General features: G+C 33.3%; 1 long non-coding RNA gene across 1 annotated transcript; it reads left to right on the top strand.

The window, feature by feature from the left end:
• Nucleotides 1-4,191, top strand: LOC132565316 (uncharacterized). The gene is made up of 3 exons (XR_009554922.1): nt 1-59; nt 270-376; nt 1,739-4,191. It is a non-coding gene; the product is annotated as an uncharacterized LOC132565316 (long non-coding RNA).
• Nucleotides 4,192-10,198: the final 6,007 nt, after the last annotated feature.

Below are 10,198 nucleotides of genomic sequence, written 5' to 3'. Positions count from 1 at the left end.
ATGCTCTACTACACGGCCTTGTCAGTCGAGTGGTACCAGAAGACAAATTGGAGGAGACAGTAAGTCAGCTTACAGATTGAACTTTTTGCTTTGATTAAAGATAATATTTTTTTAAGTAGAAGTGTGGTAAATATAAACACAGTGCAATGTAAAACGATGATCACTTATGATACTGTTGTAGTACAGGTTTCTATCAATGCATAAGAAATAATATTAATGTCTAGGGGCAGACATCATCTTTAAAGTATATTTGTTTATTTCCTTCACAGACAATGGGGATAGCCAATCGTATATGTGAGACCAGTAAAAGTGTAGTGGCTCTAGGGAAGGCGACATTCTACACTCAGATGAACCTAGAGAGGAAAGAGGCATATACGTAAGTTTTTTTATAGCATATTTGTATTATGTACCAGGGCTAGAAAAAACATTTTCAGCTACTCGTTTGTCGGGCAAGAGAAACTTGAAATTCACATGCCCGAATCCAACATTCACTCACCCGAAGAAAACAGGCAACAAAACATAATTTAAGGAACACAAATTTTATGATCATTTTCTGTATTAAATGTTTGAACTCAACACTTGCTTTTATTGTTTTACTCATATTTAATTCACTGTTAACTCTTTCACTTGTCTAGACGAGTGGATGAGTGGATTTTTCTAACCCTGTGTACCAAAACCTGTCTATAAGGGCCACAGAAGAGAATACTTGCTTTTCTGGACATGTAATCTATAAAGAGTTGTAATTACGTTATGTTGTATTATTTGAACCAGAAATAAGTGGTCGTTATAGACAGGTGTTTGATATATCCAGATGACCATTATAACAGGATTAACTGTAAATGGTCAGATATTCTCTTCCCCTTAACAGGTGTACTTATGCTTTAACTGTGGTGAGATTTCCTTGTCATATCATAGATGGAAATATAGAATTTCCTCTGTCAGGACACTAGTATGACATCACAAGAACAATCCAATGACGTCATGTCACTGATACATTAACGTCACATCAACATTTCAATGATTTCATGTGAGTGACATGTTAACCTCACACCAACAATGCCAAGCCTTGAGATAACAGCAACTCTTGATGATGATATAGGGTGACTCAATATCAGTTTTTTTTGGGTATATTTTGTATAAGTTGGCAATTACTCTGCTAGCCTTGTATTTGCCCACATTATTATCTTTCCCGTGGGTTAAGATCAGTCTTTCCCGTGGGTTGAGATCAGTCTATCTCACACTCAACAGGGTGAAAGATTGTACAAACTATTATACTCATACTAACTATTATACTCAACTTGATGCTTGGTATTTGGTTGTGAATTTCAGCTAGTTCTGTTAGACAAAAAAATGGCAGGCAGGTGGCATTCTTGGATTCTTTCAGTTACAGTTGTTATTGCAGTTTCTTAAACTTCATGTGTAGGTTCCCCTTTATCACTACTTGTGCTCTTTTGTTGGATTTTGTGACTGACAAGAAGAACAAAATAGCTGAGAGGTTGAGAGGAAACTATCTTAGAATTGCCAATCAAAGATTACTGTCGGTAATTCCTAAAACAAAGCAAGAACAGAGGAAATAATAGAATAGGAGGGGAAAGATCCTACATTTAAAGAAGAAATAAATATCCAACAAAGGTTGGCATTAGAATCCGTCAGGGATCTTAAAATTTTTATAGCTTCCATCTCTGTTAAGAAACTTTTTTTTTATCAAAAATTTATTATTGATTTTCCATACTTACAGATTGACGTCTCAGGTCATGGTTGAGAATCTGTCGCTAGGCGACGGGCAGGAGGGAATCCGAGCCTTCATAGAGAAACGGAAACCATCTTGGAGTCATGATGCGAAAAAGGTTCATTAGTTATTGAACACCACGTGGTCTGATAATTATCGAGGTCGTGTGTCATGTGCCATAATTATCCTGCTGTAAGCTGGTCTGGTAAGAAACCCATCAATCATTTGTAATACAGTAGAATGATAAATATCAACATATGAAATTCTGTTTTATTCCCACTTTCTATCTTTGAGTCTAAGATAATGTTTTATCTCCCTGAGTTAATTGTAGCGTAAAGTGACATCATATTAAAAACATTGATTTTGATAATGATTGCTGATATTTCATTAACATTTCGATGCTGTCCCCATATTCACAGTCAGTTTCCAGCGTCCAGCTTGACCATTTTTTTTGGTTCAAGAACCCTCTATCAAAATCAGTGCTGATAACGTCTTGCAATAGTTTTGAAAACGAGGTGGTTCATTTTGTAAACTCGAACACATGATAGCGGGTTTGACGGTAACGACAATGTCAGTAAATCCCATTTTTCAGCACTGGATATTGTTATGGGCGTTGTTATTTGATATATTTTTAGTTATTTCAGAATTATGAATGCAGTAACATTAACCGTAAACTGATTCAGAAGGGAAGCCATTTCTGTTTACGGATGACAGTGTTTCGTGCGCATGCGTTATCATATGGTGCACACATTTATAGGTCTTAATACTTGATCAAGAGATAAGGATTTTTTTTTATAATTATTAATTAACATTTTTATGTGCACATTTCATTAAAACCACCTGTCATTGTTCATAACTTGATGTATATATGCAATAATAAAAAAACAATCAGTGAAAAGGTATATTTATGGTGATTTAGCACTAATTATGGTAAATATTGTAACATCAGTCCAAATTCATCAGAGATCATTTACTAAGAAACTTTAAAGTTATTCTAAATACTGAAATAAAATGCTGTATATGCATAAATCCTAAAATGTAATACACGGGTACAGACTACTAATGAGATATAACAATTCTCAGGATCTTGAAAACAGAAATTTGTTCATACACAGGAGTTTTCTTTGGAATATAATAAGACATTAAATGAATGGTAGGATCCTTTATTTTCTCACAACTTTTCTCTTCTCCATGAAAATTATTCAGAAATTTGTACTTTCCCTTAATTAATATTAATTATGCTTTCCATTTACACTACAGAAGTGAATTTTTATATCGGAATAAATCTGACCAACAATGAATACAACTCCATGGAACACATTGATAGAATATACAGGAGCCCATGTTTTAAACAAAAATTTGTGGCCTTGAGTAGCTTTTTGTTCATGACTGCATATAGAAAATTTGAGTAAGCATACAATGGGATGTTAAACGTTCATAGCCGCTATGTAAGGGTATATGTGTAATTTTTTGCAAATTACAAATTGTTTTGCAATTAAGAATTCCCTTCGTTTTAAAGGCGGTTTTTATTTTTTTCTATAAACAATGTGTCATTGGATTTTATGTTAATGTGTATATAATATACATACATGTACTGAACAGCTGTTTAAATTCGCAGGGCTAATATTTGGCAGAATTTTCATGGTTTGGATTTGTTTTAAATTTGTATTTAATTTCATGCAAGTTTTGTGAACTGGTGTTTTTCATGTATACAGATAAAACAGTTATTTTTTACGTTTTTTCAGTGTAAAAATTGTTTGCTGGGTATTTGATTTGATATTATCTTCATTGATGGCAAAAAAAGCCAGATTAAATCCCCTACAAATATTATCAACTATACAGTATTTTCTTTTATTTCACAGAAAGGAACACCTTAGCATATTAACTAACTTTGACAGTGAAAAATCTCATGTACATCTTTTGTCTTATTTGAATGACTTGGGGTCAAAATTATACAAAATCATATCAAAAGTAGTCAATTTAGAAGACAAGAAATGCTGATATGTCAGATTAATATTAAACTACATGTTTCTTCCCATATAATTTCTATCCGAGTTCCTACATGTTTGTTCCTGGCATCACCAAGTGGTTCTCAAAGGAAGAAAATACTGTTTATATACATACTGATATATAACAAATATTAGTATCATGATTTAAAGGTGCTTTTCACATATGCCTGTCACTTTTCAATTCCAAAAATCTAAATATTTTACATGTCTGATGTTGTTAATTAATTAAAAGGAAACTGTTTAGAAATAAAACTCCAATTGCCAGTGTATCAATATGTTTGCTAGTAGTTTAGGTTTCCAAGGATTATTTCAAGAGTAGATGAAACCAGCTTCCTGCCACAGCAGCAGAAATTATATATTGATAATGAAATTAAGTTTAATTACAAACTTTGCATTGATAAAGTTATTTTTGTTTTACTGATGGAAATGCAATTATCTGTGATAAATAAAATATTAATGCAAATTTAGAATGAATGTGTTTGTGAATGTTTTTGGCTACTCTAATATGTTGTGTTATAAATATCCTATTTGTAATCTCTTATGAGGTGACCCCTGATTCAACCTCCATGTTCACACATGGCCCATAAAGGAACTACCAAAATGACCCTCAACATACATGTCACGTTTTACTTCATAACAGGTATGGCATAGTTCTGAGTAAGTACATTTATACTTAAGTTCTTTTCAAATCATCTGATGTTTGAGAATGAAAAAAGTGATTAAACCAATTATATGCAAATCCATGGAGAATTAACATTTCAATCAATCAATGTTTATTTTTCTTAATACCTTCCTGATTTACTTAGATTGGATTTTCGTCCTTTGAACAGCTAGGGTCACTTTGAGGTGGTCTCTCCTTGTAGCAGTTGGTGACTACCTAATTGAACATAATTAGGTACACGACATGTGACTTAGAGCAACTAAGGTAAAGTGTCTTGCCCAATAGTAAAATGACGAGAGCGCTGACTGCTCCGTTTCTCAACTTTCTGAGAAAGAGACTCCTCACCTTGGATTACGTATAAGCCAACACTTTAATCAGCTTAGTTTCTAGGTTTTAGCACTTTAAACCAAGATTAGATAGCTTCGTCTCAGCTGAGGTTACTTTGACTCAGCTGAGGTAATCTTGACTAAGTCGAGATAATTTCGACTCATCTGAGGTAACTTCGACTCAGCTGAGGAAACTTCGACACTTCTGAGGTAACTTCGACTCAGCATAGGTAATTTCGACTTAGGGAAGATAACGTCGAATTTGTGAAGATAACCTTGACTTAGCCTTAGAAAGCGTGCTTTAAATTTGGTTCGTATAAAGAATAGGTAAAAAAAATTGTCCAAGCAACGTCCTCTCTGAAGCATGCATATGTTGAATTATAATTTCATATTTCTTCAATTGTGGTGCAAAGGCATCGCCCCTTCCAGATTTTGGCTTTTCTTTCGAAATTTTATCAATTTGACTCGGTCGTCTCACAGTTTCTAAAATCAAAGCTTTTGTATCACGAGTTCTAAAAGGACGAAACAGCTGTATAATGCAGTTGTATTCATTTTCTAGCTTTTCAACATGCACGGACAAAGAATAGATATAATTCTAGATTAATATTGAAATCTCTTCCTTTGTATGATATATAGACATTTGATATTGCAGACGGTTGACATTGATGATAAGCTTTTTAGTCCATAAGGTTTGTCGTGACTAGCTACATGCAACGTTTTAATTCCTACATAGATATTCTACGCTCTTGTGTAAATATATGATATTTGAAAATCACGAAAGTTCATTAATATTTTTGCTAGTGCACTTCCTATTTAGATTTTAACATTTATTTTTCGATCATATTACGGTTTTCCTCTTTCACGCCTCTTAACATTACTGACGAGTCATAGAAGGAGGAAACGACTGTATAATGCAGTTTATACGAGAAATGTTTCTTGACAAGCCACAGGTGCGCAGCGCGAAGAAACATGTGGAAATCTCACCTCATGAGATGAAATATAACCGTTAATATTCAAGAAACAATTAATAGTCTATTTATATCATTATTTTAGGTTTTCATTGATGTCAGTTCAGCTCTTTTCCATTATATTTTGCCGTATGTTACAGTTTCATATCTAAGGCACAGGTCTTCCAATAACTAGAGAGTGAATACATACACAGAAGTTCCAGTAAAGCTACCGAGTTTCATACTACATGTATTTAAAGTGCTCTCCCTGCTACAGTTGTCGTTACTTCGGTCTGCAAAACGCGATTAGCAAAAATGTTTCTTTTTCTGTATTGTAAAAGGGAGATACTATCTTTGTATTCTTAAGTGATATTTTGACTGCAAGTTCCATTATCAGGTTGTTAAATACTGAATGAAAATATCAAAACGTTTAATTTTCGCACTTTGAAAACATCACTGGCATTTTCCATCGTAAAACCTATTATTTCAATCCGTAAAATATAATGGAATTCAATAAATGGATCTACTATATATACATGTAATTTGTAGGGAAAGACACTGTTTGCTTGTGTATCTTTTGTATAATCTTTGACAATGGTAAATGCATTCTATAAAATACATGTAACGACTTGAACATTCCATAATTTTCATTGTTCTTTTTCCATGTTCACCATCGATCGGAAACGCCACGTCCAGATCCCAAACCCAGTGGCAGCATATTAGATGACCCAGCAATATTGTGTTAAGATTTCGTCCCCTTGATTCTGCTTTATCATAGGTTGCGTAAGATTATAAGATGTTTAAGGATTAAACACCATTGAAATGGTAGTTACAAAACAATGTCAAGATGTTGTAAGGATTTTAATCCTTAGATTACCAGTGTTAAAACACTCACACAAACAAATACTGCGTGCACGTGTTTATTTGAGAATGCTATATAATAGTTAGAAATGTGTAAAACACAGGACGAAAAACACATAGAGAATAAAATCCGGATAAATATAATTAAATTTGAAAATTGATAACGCGAAACGAAAACTTTACATCAGGCGCATGATGTAAACAAGTATGGTAGTGAGCGTCAGGTGTTTTCATCAAAGGATTGGAACTTATGCTGAAAATAAACAAGATGTGTTAAAAAGCCGCGGGCATTAATTTCTTTACGAGGTTATATAAAACCAAGACTTTACTTCTACAACTGATTATAATGCCAGGTAGTAATTTGTTTACTTGCTGTTTGCCTTATACTAATTTTATATATTAATTATACTTACGACAGTTTCCACTCTGTATTATACTTATTTCATATATTGATTATACTTACGACAGTCTCCACTCTGTATTATACTAATTTTATATATTAATTATACTTACGACAGTCTCCACTCTGTATTATACTAATTTTATATATCAATTATACTTACGACAGTCTCCACTCTGTATTATACTATATTTCATATATCGATTATACTTATATATCGACAGTCTCCACTCTATTATACTAATTTTATATATTAATTATACTTACGACAGTCTCCACTCTGTATTATACTAATTTTATATATTAATTATACTTACGACAGTCTCCACTCTGTATTATACTAATTTTATATATTAATTATACTTACGACAGTCTCCACTCTGTATTATACTAATTTCATATATCGATTATACTTACGACAGTCTCCACTCTATTATACTAATTTTATATATTAATTATACTTACGACAGTCTCCACTCTGTATTATACTAATTTTATATATTGATTATACTTACGACAGTTTCCACTCTGTATTCGAACTTTGTCGATGGCAATGTCGCCATCGTCAGATACCCATCTCCATCCGGCAAAGTACATCTGTTGTAAAAACACCAGTAAATCACTGTTCTTTCTTTTTGTCATTTAGGGTTATCTGTTTTTATGAGTAGGTAATGAATGTTACCTCATTAGTTTGTGTGTGAAATTGTCGTTTCTTATGACGTTTCTCACACAAACAAAAGACGTTAAATTAGTTCATGTACCTGCACACAAGATCATATTACAAAACGACGGAATTTATATTTTAAACCCCCTAATTTCACCACAATTCATTTCATACTGCAATAATCACTATAAAAGAGTTCCTTGATAAGACTGATATTCAATGGTTTGAGCAATGAACCCGTTGCCTTATATATAAGATCAATAACATTTGTTTTGTTCTTGGAGCCAAGGTAACAATTAGTCAATTATGGTTTAATTAGAGGAGGAGACGGAACCAATATCATTGTTTACACCAAAAAAGCAGAAAATTGTCTTTGAGTGCATTTTCTAACGTTTTTAGAACAAACACTATATTTGCTGCTTTCGTCTTTGTAATTAATTGTCATAAGCACAAAAGCTAGCTACACATATTCCAAAACCGTCTGCTGATAAAATACGGTGTGTCTTTGATAAAGATTGTTCAGTATTATACATGGTATCGATTTTAAGGTATAAATTTCATCTATAAATTGGTCATTACAGTTTTAAGCTCACCTGGACCAATGAGCTAAAGCCATAATGCGCCGTCCATCGTTCGTCATATGTCATTTTTTCGCGTCAGCAACGACTGAACGAAATTTGCTAAATAGCAATGAAACTTCTTTAAATTCTTTTTTGTGGGAAAGCTTTAATTCTGTTTCAATTTGATCTTAGGCGTGCATGAATGAAAGGAACCCTATTTCGTATAGATCAGGAGTCTGTCCCCCACTTCCCCGAAACAAACGGTGTGGAAAGGTCATAAAACCCTTCCACCGTAAATGAATATTGTCCAAGTGTGGTCTAAAGTATTCCTAGAAGAACGGGACTCAATTTTGTATAATCGATGGATATTCCTTCAGTAGGGAAATTATTTTAGAAATTTGTCCCTATTTTAGAACTTCTTTGTTAAATGACTGAAAAGTTGAAGTAACCAGGTGAGCGACACAGGCCCCATGTGGTTCCTGTTCATTAGAATTACTCTGTAAGTCTAACTTTTATGATTATATTCCAAAATTCATTGGTACTTTGCTATATCAAGTTCCTGTACACAAATAGGAGCATAAGTACATATTTAATTTAGATATACTGTCCATATATAATTTAGATAAACTGAATGTATACAATCAAACATCCTCAATACTCCAGAGGTCCTAAAACATGCCATGGCAAAACTGAAGGCACAAACCAAGTAAATTAATTGGTTCTAGGAGAAAAAAACTGACTCATCACAGGCTGATACGCTCTTTTTGAAGATTACAAAAGAATGACATCCAACTTCAAAGTCAATACAATATACTGTTATGTGACCTCGAGATTCGTTTGATGTACATCAATGAATTTCGTCGATTATAGAAAACGAATTTTGTTTGGTAAATCACACAGATATATATAAAAAACCAATTACAGCCGCCATGAGTGTAGTTATAGTGTTTATTACCGTTGTATAGTCAGATGGTATGCTGACTGATGCGCTCTGCCAAACGTCGCCCTGGTCACCAAATTTCTCCCACAGGAGTATATAATGATCAGGATTTCTGGCGTACACATCGAGATAACCTGAATCCTGATTCATGTGATAGTCAAATGTCAGGCACTTGTCCTCCGCTGTTAAATACAGCAATTTACGCATTTAAGTATTTTAAGCTATATGTATGAATACAACTTCAATATCAGGATCATGAAAAAATCTTAAATCACGACAAACCACAAGTCATTCGACAATAGTCAAGTGTCTACATTATGCTTATATTAGATACGAGTTATTGGATCTATTATAACAACCGAAGCAAAATACAACACAAGCCCAATAGGAACGGCCATCTGACAATAAAGATCTGGCAATAAAAGTAGTAGAAGTAGGAGCAGTTATGATTAATTATAAAGGGAAAAACTCTCTTTCATATCAGTATATCTCAACTCCCCGCAAAAAAGACATTACATTTTTTTTCCATTAAAATATTTTGTAAATATGAAAAAATAGTAAAGAATAAAAGTTATGATCATTGAAGTAGAAATATTAAGACAAAGCTATACTGGTAGCAGTGTTATATTATTTTTATTATGACCACACATGTACAAAAACCAAGCGTACCTACGATTGAGCCATTTTAACACAAAACTAACAATACTAGAAATAGAGTGACTACCTACCCGGTAAATCACGTGCAATTAGAATGGCGTAGGTGTAGTCTTGTTTCCCATCGACCTCTATGTACATGTACCTGTCACCATCAGATGCACCGCTCGGTCCTTTACCTGGTGCGGGGCCCTGCAAGACAAAAATGCTGAAATCATGTTTCTATCACAACAGATGGGTGTTTATTCCTATTAGTATCAATTAATCATTCGTACTATTGTATAAACATACATGTAATACCATATTTAGTATAACATTTTAGCATGATTCGCTTGGTTGACAGGTTGAACTTTGATCGAAAGGATTTTATTTTTGTTTGATTTTCTATTTTAAGATAAAATCAGGCCATATCTAGTTGTAAGTTGTCATTAGCTCCATGTCTTTCTA

This window comes from Ylistrum balloti, unplaced genomic scaffold (assembly GCF_031769215.1).
Source record: "Ylistrum balloti isolate Yb309-2 unplaced genomic scaffold, AGI_CSIRO_Ybal_v1 Utg369712, whole genome shotgun sequence".
Lineage (NCBI taxonomy): Eukaryota > Metazoa > Mollusca > Bivalvia > Pectinida > Pectinidae > Ylistrum > Ylistrum balloti.
The sequence above is the reverse complement of the archived record's forward strand: the minus strand, read 5'-3'. Positions and strand labels throughout refer to the sequence as shown.